The sequence below is a fragment of the Rhinopithecus bieti genome, unplaced genomic scaffold (assembly GCF_001698545.2).
Source record: "Rhinopithecus bieti isolate Rb0 unplaced genomic scaffold, ASM169854v2 scaffold_11404, whole genome shotgun sequence".
In the NCBI taxonomy this organism is placed as follows: domain Eukaryota; kingdom Metazoa; phylum Chordata; class Mammalia; order Primates; family Cercopithecidae; genus Rhinopithecus; species Rhinopithecus bieti.
Window position 1 is genome coordinate 170349 of NW_016806911.1, and position 12483 is coordinate 182831.

The following is a 12483-nucleotide window of genomic DNA, read 5'->3' on the forward strand; positions in this document are numbered from 1 at the left end:
TATGTACTCTGGAATAATATGTATTACATAAGCTACTTTTTTTTTCTTATGATTGCATATTTAGCAGATATACTAGTTAAAGTAACTGACTTATTTATGTTGTTCAGTCATTTCTCATCTCTCCTCCCTTCCCGATTCTTTACGTGCTTCCAGTAGAGCTGACTACCCCAGCATTGTGGCTTATGCTGGATCGACCAGAGTATTGCTTTCTTCATATGGTCTGCTGAGACAATAGAACCTCAGCTGAAATTGTTGGAAGAGAGGCGTCACATCCCTCATTGCTACATGGGGACAGAGAGTGGAATAAAAGTTGGTCCTGGTGCAGCAACTTGCATCAATGAAGAGAGAGCCAAACTAAGAAGAGCTGTTAAATCAAGTAGTATCTGAAGCCACTAACCTTCAATTATTGGAAATAAATATTTTCTATCCTTGAAACCTGTCCAGTTGGGTGTTTTGGTCACTTTGCTCTAGAGAATAAACAATTGTATTTTCCTAAATTTCTATTATTTATCTAAGAGTTTGGTTATATTAGTGCTGCAGATTGGCACATAATGATTAATGACTCAATCTTTATGTGGATTTTGATTTTAATGAAATGTATCTACTGTGATTTTATTTTTCTAGAGTTCTATTTTGTCTTATGTAATCATTGTTGTATGCATTGGCTACATTTTATTATGTGTTGCCTCATCTTTATGTTTTTGTCTTTTTTCTGTCATTTGATTTCAAGTGTTTCAAGAAAACAGCAAATATATGGGTGTTGTTTTTGATCGAAATGTAATGTTTATCTTAAATAAGTACTTTTATATTTCTTATTTTTAAAAAAATTTTATTTTAAATTCAGTGGGTACATGTGCAGGTTTCTCATGCAAGTATATTGCGTGATGCTAAGGTTTGGGCTTCTATTGATTCCATTCCCAGATAATGAATATAGTACTCAATATAAGTTTTCAGCCCTTTTTCCCCCCTCCCTTCCTCTTTTTGGAGTCCCCAGTGTCTATCGTTTTCATCTTTACGTCTGTGTGTACCCAGTGTTTAGCTCCCATGTGTAAGTGAGGATATGCCATATTTGGCTTTCTGTTTCTGTGTTACTTTGCTTGGGATAATAACCTCCAGCTGCATCCCTGTGACTACAAAGGACATTATTTCATTCTTTTTTATGGCTGCATAGTATTACATGGTGTGTGTGTACCACATTCTCTTTATTCAATCCACCATTGACAGGCACCTAAACTGATTCCATGTCTTTGCTTTAAATACTTTTAAAGTGATTGTGTATTTTGAGGTTTTATTTTTCCTTTGTGTAGGTTTTAACTGTTCTCCTTCGCTGTTTCTTAAATTATAATAGATCCATTATTCTTTACACTTTTTTTTTTTTTGCCCTATGTGTAACTTAAATCATCTAGTTTGGTTCTGTTGGTTAATTCCCTTAGGTTATTATATTTTAAAATTATATTAGCCCACACTGTACACAGTGTTCTCCATGATGCTTTTTTTAACACAAGAAAATAAGATGATTACCCTTTTATATTGATCACTTCAGAGCAATAGCCACATACTTACTTTAATTGCTTCCTAGTAAGCTTTAGTTAGACATTTTTTAAAATAAAATCTCCTCATTTCACTGATTTATTTTGAAATGCAATATTGAAGTGAATATTTCTGTGCATGGAGATTTTTGTGAAGCAACCTAAATATTTCTTTAATGGAAATTACTGTAACTTTATATTATAGGTCAAACAGTAGAGGTTTTTTTAAAGCCTTTGTTACACATTGCCAACTTACTCTCCAGAATAGTTCCACCAATAAACGCTGCCACTGTGAGTGCATGCAAATGCCTTTCTTCTCACACATTCATTCCAACATCGTCCATCTGATGAGTATAAATTATCTTCATGCTTAAAATACGGTTCCATAGATAGTTCTCAATCAAAATCAAGAATACACAAGTATCTTTTAGTGAGGAATAGGATGGGAAGAATTCAGACTCAAAAGCAGACTGCAGAAAAATCAAAGCCTGTCTTATCTGTTTTCCAGGTGTTGACTTACTTTTATCTGTATAATGGGGGAAATATAGGATCTATTTTATAGGGTATGTGTGAAGATTAAATAAGTAGAGTGATTAGCAGACTGTCTGTGTATAGGTTATACTACATAAGTATTGACTACTGTTATATGTAAGATAAAATGTTCAAGATATTTAGATTTTCTTCTTGCTTTTATTATTTTCTTTACAAAATTGTAGAACTTTTACTTATATGTTGTTCTGTACTTTCCTTCCTTGTCTTTCATTTATTATTTTAAAAACTTTCATTAAAATGTCAGCAATCATTTATGCTTTATAAATTACTTTTAATCGTTTGGTTGTTTACCATAATTTCTTCTCAAGTAGTGCACTTCAGAACTTAAATATGTAAATTCTTATGCTCTGCTCCAGATACATTGAACTAGGCATGCTGGAGTGGGGAAGGTACAATGCATGGTTTACAAGCTTTTCAGGTGGTTTTGATGCATATTAAAGTTGAGAGCCACCACTTAAAACTACTCTGTAGGGAATAAGGGAAGCAAAGGAAAGTGTTATGACTCTAGTCTCTGAATCAGGTAGTATAGTTTGAAAACTGGGTCTATTACTTAGCTGTGTGACCTTGAGCAAGTTAATGTTTCTGTCTCAGTTTCTTTTCTTTTCTTTTTTTTTTTTTGTAAAATGGAGATAAAAGAGTTATGAAAATTATATGAAATAACATTTTTAAGCAGTTCAAGCAGAACCTACTCCAAGGAAATGCTTCAGTGAATACTAACTAATTTATCTGCCCTTTGCGTGAGTCCTTGGTAGTTCGTTATAACTTAGTCAATAGGACTATTTGGTCAACATACAGGATTTTCTGAATCTGTCATTTATTTTCTTTCCTATGCAACATGAAAATGTTAACAAATGAGAAAAAGGAGAAAGGTATAGGATCAATACTTTAGTACATATTCTTATCTTATTCCTGGTTAAAGATAAGTATCTTTAAGTTTACCTAACTCACTAACTCAGTAATTTCTTCTGTTTCTCACTCCAACTTCAGTCAGAGCAGTTCTTCTTTTATCTATATTGATAGTTTCCACATAAAATTTTATTTAAATAAAGAATTCTGCCCAGAAGAAAAGATAAAAAATCCAGTAATCTAGTCTAATCCTTTCATGTTAAAAATGAGGAAACTGAGACTCTTTAAAGTTAAGTTGCATATACAAGGTCACAAGGCATAACAAAAAATCAAAATCAAAGAGCTGGAGCTCTAATGTCTTGAGATTTTATTTTTCAGTAGTTCCACTTGACAGCATGTGGCTAGAAACATGTCTATGTGCTTGCCAGTTTCTGATGGAAAAGGGATTAGAGTGTCACAGTGTGTAAATAAGTAAAACTGTGTTTAATTTAGGCCTTTTCCTTTATTCTACAACATATAACCACTAAGCAAATGGTAAAAAGGCAAGAAATTTGGGATTTCTCAGTCTTGAGATTTTCTGCCTAAAGACTCCCTATTTGGGGAAGTTATCTGTTGTGTTTCTTTCTCTATTTTTATTTTATTTTATTTTATTTTATTTTATTTTATTTTTTTTGAGACTGAATCTCTCTGTGTCACCCAGGCTGGCGTGCAGTGGCCCAATCTCGGCTCACTGCAAACTCCGCCTCCCGGGTTCACTCCATTCTCCTGCCTCAGCCTCCCAAGTACCTGGGACTACAGGCGGCCGCTACTACGCCCAGCTAAATTTTTGTATTTTTAATAGAGACGGGGTTTCACCACGTTAGCCAGGATGGTCTTGATCTCCTGACCTCGTGATCCGCCTGCCTCGGCCTCCCAAAGTGCTGGGATTACAGGTGTGAGCCACTGCGCCTGGCTGCTATGTTTCTTTATTGTTGACTCAGTTAAATTATACCTATAACTTTCTATTATATCCTGAGATTTATACAACTGCTTTATTATATTCATAGTTTATATGTTATATATACTATTTATGTATTACAGATATATTTAATATATATTTAACATTAAAAAAAACCTTTATGTAAGTTCAGTTGTACATGTGCAAGTTGGTTATTGGTAAATTGATGTCATGGGGATTTAGTATACAGATTATTTCATCACCTTGGTGATAAGCATAGGACCTAACAGGTAGTTTTTCAATCCTCATCCTCCTCCCACCTTCCATCTTCAAGTAGACCCTAGTGTTTGTTGTTTCCTATTTTGTGTCCCTATATTCTCAATATTTAGCTCCCACTTACAAGAGAGAACATTTTATATGTTTTTCTGTTCTGTTCCTGTGTTAGTTTCCTTAGGATAATGGCCTCCAGCTCCATTCATTTTCCTGCAAAATATGTGATCTAACTCTTCTTCATGCCTGCATAGTATTCCATGGCGTATATGTATCACATTTTCTTTATTCAGTCTACTGTTGATAGGCACTTAAGTTAATTACATATCTTTGCTATTGTGAATAGTGCTGTAATGAACATACACATGCATGTGTCTTTGTGATCGAATGATCTATATTCCTTAGGATATATACTCAATAATGGGATTGCTAGGTCAATAGTAATTCTACTTTGAGTTCTTTGAAAAAATCTCCAAACTGCTTTCCACAATGGCTGAACTGATTTACATTCCCATATGTACATAAAGTGTTCCCTTTCCTCACAACCGTGCCAGCATGTTATTTTTTTACTTTTTCATAATAGCTATTCTGGCTGGTGTGAGATAACATCTCATTGTGCTTTGGATTGCATTTCTCTAATGATTCGTGATGAGCTTTTTTTTCATATGCTTGTTGATCGTGTGTATGTCTTTCTTTGAAGAGTGTATGTTCATGTCCTTTGCCCACTTTTTAATGGGTTTTTTTTTTTTTTTTTTTGCTTGTTGATTTAAGTTCCTTACAGATTCTGAATATTAGACCTTTCTCACATGCATAGATTGCAAATATTTTCTCCCACTCTATGGGTTGTCTGTTTCCTCTGTTGATAGCTTCTTTTGCTATGCAGAAGCTATCTATTTTAATTAAGTCTCATTTGTCAATTTTTCTTTTTGTTGCAATTGCTTTTGGCATCTTTGTCATGAAATCTTTGCCAGGGTATATGTCCAGAATAGTATTTCCTAGGTTATGTTTCATGGTTTTTATAGTTTTAAGTTTCAGAGATAAGTGATTAGTCCATCTTGTGTTGATTTTTGTTGTATGGTGTAAGGAAGTAGTTCAGTTTCAGTCTTATGCATAGGGCTAGTCAGTTATCCCAACACTACTTACTGAGTCCTTTCTCCATTGCTTGTTTATGTTGACTTTGTGAAGATCAGATGGTTTATAGATATGTGGTATTATCTCTGGACCGTCTACTCTGTTTCATTCATCTATGTGTTTGTTTTTGCAACAGTACCATGCTGTTTTGCTATTTGTTGCCTTTCAGTATATTTTGAAGTTGAGTCATGGATGACTCCAGCTTTGTTCTTTTTGCTTAGGATTGCCTTGGCTGTTCTGGCACTTATTTTTCTATATGAATTTTAAAATAGATTTTTCTAATTCTGGGAAGAGTGTCATTGATAGTTTGATAGGAATAGCACTAAATCTGTAAATTTCTCTGGGTAGTATGGTCATTTCAGCAATATCTCTTCATATCCATGAGCATGGAATGTTTTTCCATTTGTTTGTGTTGTCTGATTTATTTGAGTAGTGTTTTGTATTCTTGTTTTGGAGATATTTCACCTCCCTGGTTAGGTGTATTCCTAGGTATTTTATTCTTTTTTTTCTGACTATTGTGAGTGAGATTGCATTCTCGATTTAGCTTTCTGTTTGGATATTATTGGTATATAAGAATGCTACTGATTTTCGTACATTGATTTTGTATCCAGAAAGTTTCCTGAAGTTGTTTATTAGATCAAGAGTTTATGGTCAGAGATGATGGGGATTTCTAGGAACAGAATCATATCGTCTATGTACAGGAATAGTTTTACTTCCTCAATTATTATTTGGATGCCTTTTGTTTCTTTCTTTTGCCTGACTGCTCTGGCTATGACTGACAGTACAATGTTGAATACGAGTGGTGAGAGATGGAATCCTCATCTTGTGCTGGTTTTCAAGAGGAGTGTTTCCACCTTTTGCCCAATCAGTATAATGTTGGCTGTAGGTATGTCATAGATGGCTCTTATTATTTTGAAGTATGTGTGTTGAATGCCTAGTTTGTTGAGAGTTTTTTTTTTTTTCACATAAAGTAATGTTGAATTTTATTAAGAGCCTTTCCTGCATCTATTCAGATGATCATGTGATTTTTGTTTTTTGTTCTATTTATGTGTTGAATCACATTTATTGATTTACATATGCTGAACAAACCTTGCATCTCAGGGATAAAGCCTACTTGCTTGTGATAGATTAACTATTTGATGTGTTATTGATAGAGGAACTAAAAATAAATTATTTTTCCAGATAGTGAGGTTAATAAGTCTCAGCAAGGCTTCCCTTGTAGCAAAGAGCAGCCTGTAAAATCAAGCTGCAAACATAGATGAGCAAGCTGAAAACTTGCACAGGTGAATGCCGGCAGCTGTGCCAATAGGAAAAGGCTACCTGGAAGCCAGGTATGTTCAACATGGAGGCTCCATCTTCCCTTTCCTTTGTCACCACGTGTACAGTAAAAAAAAAAAAAAAAAAAAAAAAAAAAAAACAGGCAACATGGCATGAACTAGGTAGAGAACCCATCTGCATAATAAAACATTAGAGTGGGGCAGCCAGCTTCTTTGTGTACTATGCAAATGGTACACCTGGTCCAACCAATCTTTCATGCCCTATGTAAATCAGACAAGCTCATCTAATAACTTCCTGCAGATTTTTTAATCAAAGGCCCTTTCCTGCACAGATAATTTTTCTCTTTCTTTCACCTATTAAACTTCCACTCTTAATCTCACTCTGGTGTGTCTGCATCCTAGTCTTCCATGGCCATAGGGTAACGAACCTCAGGCATCACCCTAAACAATGATGCCACTTCACTATTGGATTCAGTTTGCTAGTATTTTCTTGAGAATTTTTGCATCCATGTTCATCAAAGATATTGGCCTGAAGTTTTCTCTTTTTGTTGTGTCTTTGCCAAGTTTTGGCATCAGGATGACAACAAATGAGTTAGGAAATAGTCCTTCCTTCTCAATTTTTTTGAGTAGTTTCAATAGGAATGGTACCAGCTCTTCTTTATACACCTGGTAGAATTTGGCTATATATCCATCTGATCCTGGGATTAATTTTTCTGGTTTGTAGGCTTTTTATATCTGACACAATTTTAGATCTCATCATTGGTCTATTTAAGGATTCAATTTCTTTCTGGTTCAACCTTGGGAGATAGTATGTTTAGAGGAATTTATTCATGTCTTCTAGGTTTTCTAGAATGTGTTCACAGAAGTATTCACAGCAGTCTCTGAGGGTTTTTGTATTTCTTTTGGGTCAGTGGTAGTATCTCCTTTGTAATTTCTGCTTGTGTTTATTTGGATCTTCCCTCCTTTTTTCTTTATTAGTCTAGCTAGTAGTCTATATATCTTATTATTTCAGAGAAAAAAATTAATAATTCATTGATCTTTTGTGTGGTTTTCGACTTCCAATTTTCTTCTGAACTGCTTTGATATTGGTTATTTCTTATCTTTTGCTACATTTGGTTTTGGTTTGCTCTTGGTTCTCTAATTCCTCTAGTGGTGACATTAGGTTGTTAATAAGATCTTTCTCAATTTTTGATGTGGACTTTTACTGCTGAAACTACTCTCTTAACACTGCTTTAGTTGTGTTCCAAAGATTCTGGAATGTTGTGCCTTTGTTCTCATTAGTATCAAAGAATTTATTGATTTCTGCCTTAGTTTAATTATTTACCTAAAAGTGATTCAGGAGCAGGTTGTTTAATTCCCATTAAATTTTATCATTATGAGTGATTTTCTTAATATTAATCTTGTTTTTATTGCACTGTGATCCAAGAATATGCATGCTATGATTTTGAATTTTTTAATTTGTTGAGTATTGTTTTGTGTCATTTGTGTGTTTGGTCTTTGAGTATGTGCTATGTGCAGATAAGAAGAATGTATATTTTGGGCCGGGCGCGGTGGCTCAAGCCTGTAATCCCAGCACTTTGGGAGGCCGAGACGGGCGGATCATGAGTCTTCAGTGAGATCGAACCATCCTGGCTAATACGGTGAAACCCCCGGTCTCTACTAAAAAGATAGATACAAAAAAACTAGCCGGGAGCGATGAGGCGGGGCGCTGTAGTCCCAGCTACTCGGGAGGCTGAGACAGGAGAATGGCGTGACCCGGGAGGCCGGAAGCTTGTTCAGTGAGGGAGATCCCGGCCACTGCACTCCAGCATGGGTGGCAGAACAAGGACTCGTCTCAAAAAAAAAAAAAAAAAGAAATGTATATTTTGTTGTTTTGGGTGGAGAGTTCTGTAGATGCCTATCTACTATATATACATGACAGGTTCATTTTGTCACGTCTAGTTCAGGTCCTGAATATCTTTGTTAGTTTTCTGCACGGATGATCTGTCTAATACCATCAGTGAGGTGTTAAAGTCTCCTACTATTATTACATGGTTATTTGAGTCTTTTCAAAGGTCTCTAAGAACTTGATTTATGTATCTGAGTGTGCCTGTGGTAGGCCCATATATACTTAGAATAGTCAGGCCTTCTTGTTGAATTGAGTCCTTTACCAATATGTTATGTCCTTCTTTGTCTTTTTAGATTTTTGTTGGTTTAAAGTCTTTTTTGTCTGAAATTGAATAGCAGTCCCTGCTTTTTTCTGATGTTTTATTTACTTGGTAGATTTTTCACCATCTCTTATCTTTGTGCCTGTGGGTGTTATTGCGTCTAAGATGGATCTCTTGAAGAAAGCATACTGTTGGGTCTTGCCTTTTTAGCCAGCTTGCCACTCTATGACTTTTCCTAGGGGAATTTAGTCTATTTGCCTCCAAGGTTAGTATTGATATGGGCAGATTTGATCCTGTCATTGTGTTTTTAGCTGGTTATTATGCAGAGTTGGTATGTGGTTGCTTTATAGTGTCACTGGTCTATGTACTTAAGTGTGTTTTTGTGGTGGCTGATAATGGTCTCTTCTTTCCATTTTTAACACTCCCTTAACAATCTCTTATAAGGCAGGTCTGGTGGTAACAAATTCCCTTGGCATTTGCTTGTCTGAAAATGATTTTATTTCTCCTTCACTGATGAACTTTAGTTTGGCTGGATATGAAATTCTTGGTAGAAATTCTTTTCTTTAAGAGTGCTACAACATAGTATTAGAAGTTCTGGCCAGGGCAATCAGGCAAGAAAAAGAAATACAGGGTATTCAACTAGGAAAAGAGAAAGTCGAATTGTCCCTGTTTGCAGATGACATGATTGTATATTTAGAAAACCCCATCGTCTCAGCCCAAAATCTCTTTAAGCTGATAACCAACTTCAGCAAATTCTCAGGATAAAAAATCAGTGTGCAAAAATCACAAGTATTCCTATACACCAATAACAGACAAACAGAGAGCCAAATCATGAGTGAACTCACATTCATAATTGCTTCAAAGAGAATAAAATACCTAGGAATCCAACTTACCAGGGATGTGAAGGACCTCTTCAAGGAGAACTACAAACCACTGCTCAAATAAATAAAAGAGGACACAAAAAATGGAAGAACATTCCTTGCTCATGGATAGGAAAAATCAATATCATGAAAATGGTCATACTGCTCAAAGTAATTTATAGATTCAATGCCATCCACATTAAGCTAACAATGACTGTCTTCACAGAATTGGAAAAAACTACTTTAAAGTTCATATAGAACCAAAAAAGAGCCTGCATTACCAAGACAATCCTAAGCCAAAAGAACAAAGCTGGAAGCATCATGCTACCTGACTTCAAACTATACTTCAAACTATACAGTAACCCAAACAGCCGGGTACTGGTACCAAAACAGAGATATAGACCAGTGAAACAGAACAGAGCCCTCAGAAATAATACCACACATCTACAACCATCTGATCTTTGACAAACCTGACAAAAACAAGAAATGGGGAAAGATTCCCTATTTAATAAATGGTGCTGGGAAAACTGGCTAGCCATACATAGAAAGCTGAAACTGGATCCCTTCCTTATACCTTATACAAAAAAATAATTCAGGATGGATTAAAGACTTAAATGTTAAACCTAAAACCATAAAAATCCTAGAAGAAAACCTAGGCAATACCATTCAGGACATGGGCATGGGCAAGGACTTCATGACTGAAACACCAAAAGCAATGGCAACAAAAGCCAAAATTGACAAATGGGATCTAATTAAACTAAAGAGCTTCTGCACAGCAAAAGAAACTACCATCAGAGTGAGCAGGCAACCTACAGAATGGGAGAAAATTTTTGCAATCTACCCAGCTGACAAAGGGCTAATATCCAGAATCTACAAATAACTTAAACAAATTTACAAGAAAAAAATCAAATAACCCAATCAAAAAGTGGGCAAAGGATATGAACAGACACTTCTCAAAAGAGACATTTATGCAGCCAACAAACACATAAAAACATGCTCATCATCACTGGTCATCAAAGAAATGCAAATCAAAACCACAATGAGTACCATCTCACACCAGTTAGAATGGTGATCATTAAAAAGTCAGGAAACAATAGGTGCTGTAAAGAATGTGGATAAATAGGAACACTTTTACACTGTTGGTGGGAGTGTAAACTAGTTCAACCATTGTGGATGAGAGTGTGGCGATTCCTCAAGGATCTAGAACTAGAAATACCATTTGACCCAGCAATCCCATTACTGGGCATATACCCAAAGGTTTATAAATCATGTTACTATAAAGACACATGCACACATATGTTTATTGCAGCACTATTCACAATAGCAAAGACTTTGAATCAACCCAAATGTCCGTCAGTGACAGACTGGATTAAGAAAATGTGGCACATATACACCATGGAATACTATGCAGCCATAAAAAAGGATGAGTTTATGTCCTTTGTAGGGACACGAATGAAGCTGGAAACCATCATTCTCAGCAAACTATCACAAGGACAGAAAACCAAACACTGCATGTTCTCACCCATGGGTGGGAATTGAACAATGAGAACACTTGGGCACAGGGTGGGGAACATCACATACCAGGGCCTGTCATAGGGTGGAGGGACAGGGGAGGGATAGCATTAAGAGAAATACCTATTGTAAATGACGAGTTAATGGGTGCAGCACACCAACATGGCACATGTACACGTATGTAACAAACCTGCAAGTTGTGCACATGTACCCTAGAACTTAAAGTATAATAAAAAATTTTAAAAAGCTTTTTAAAAACAGTGCTGTATGTAAACCCCCAGTCTCTTCTGACTTGCAGGGTTTCTGCTGAGAGATCCACTGTTAACCTGATAGAGTTACCTTTGTTGGTGGCCTATGCTTTCTCTGTAGCTGCCTTTAACATGTTTGCTTTAATTTTGACCTCAGAGAATCTGATGACTATGAGTTTTGTGGATGGTCTTCTTGTATAGTATTTCACAGGAGTTCTCTGCATTTCTTTAATTTGAATGTTGGCCTCTGTAGTGAAGTCGGGGGAATTTTCATGGATGATATCCTGAAATGTATTTTCCAAATTGCTTGCTTTCTGTTCCTCTCTTTCATGGATGCCAATGAGTTGTACATTTGGTCTCTTTACATAATCTCGTATTTCTCAGGGGTTTTGCTTGTTCTTCTTTATTTTTTTTCTTTATTTTTGTTTGGCTGAGTTATTTTGGAGAACTGGTCTTTGAGCTCTGAAATTCTTTCCTCAGCTTGGTTAGTTCTGGTGTTAATACTTTTGATTGTATCCTGAAATTCTTGAAGAGAGTTTTTCATCTCTATCAGTTCAGTTTGGTTCTTTCTTAAAATGGCCATTCGATCCTTCATCTCTTGTATCATTTTATCATATTCATTAGAATCCTTTGACTGGGTTTTGATTTCCCACTGAATCTCAATGATCTTTTTTTTTTAAATTTATACTCTGAATTCTATTTTTGTCATTGTGGCCATTTTATCCTGGCTAAAACCATTCCTTGGGAACTAGTATGGTTGTTTGGAGGTTAGGAAGACAACCTGGGTTTTTAGTTGCCAGAGTTCTTGCACTGGTTCTCTCTCACCTTTGTGGGCTGATGTTTCTTCAGTCTTTAAAGTTACTGTCCTTTGGTCAGGCACAGTGGCTTATGCTTGTAATCCCAACACTTTAGGAGGCTGAGACAGGTGGATCACCTGAGGTCATGAGTTCGAGACCAGCCTGGCCAACATAGCGAAACAGCATCTCTACTAAAAATACAAAAATCAGCCAGGCAATCAGTGTTTATAGGCAATCAGTGTTTGCCTATAATTCCAGCTACTCAGGAGGCTGAGACAGGAGAATCACTTGAACCCAGGAGGCAGTGGTTTCAGTGAGCCAAGATCACACCACTACACTCCTGCCTGGGTGACAGAGTGAGACTCTGTCTCAAAAAA

General features: G+C 36.0%; 1 pseudogene; it reads left to right on the forward strand.

Moving 5' to 3' along the window:
• The first annotated feature begins 285 nt into the window (after positions 1-285).
• Positions 286-12483, forward strand: part of LOC108533759 (cytochrome c-like) — a 97003-nt pseudogene continuing 84805 nt past the window's right edge.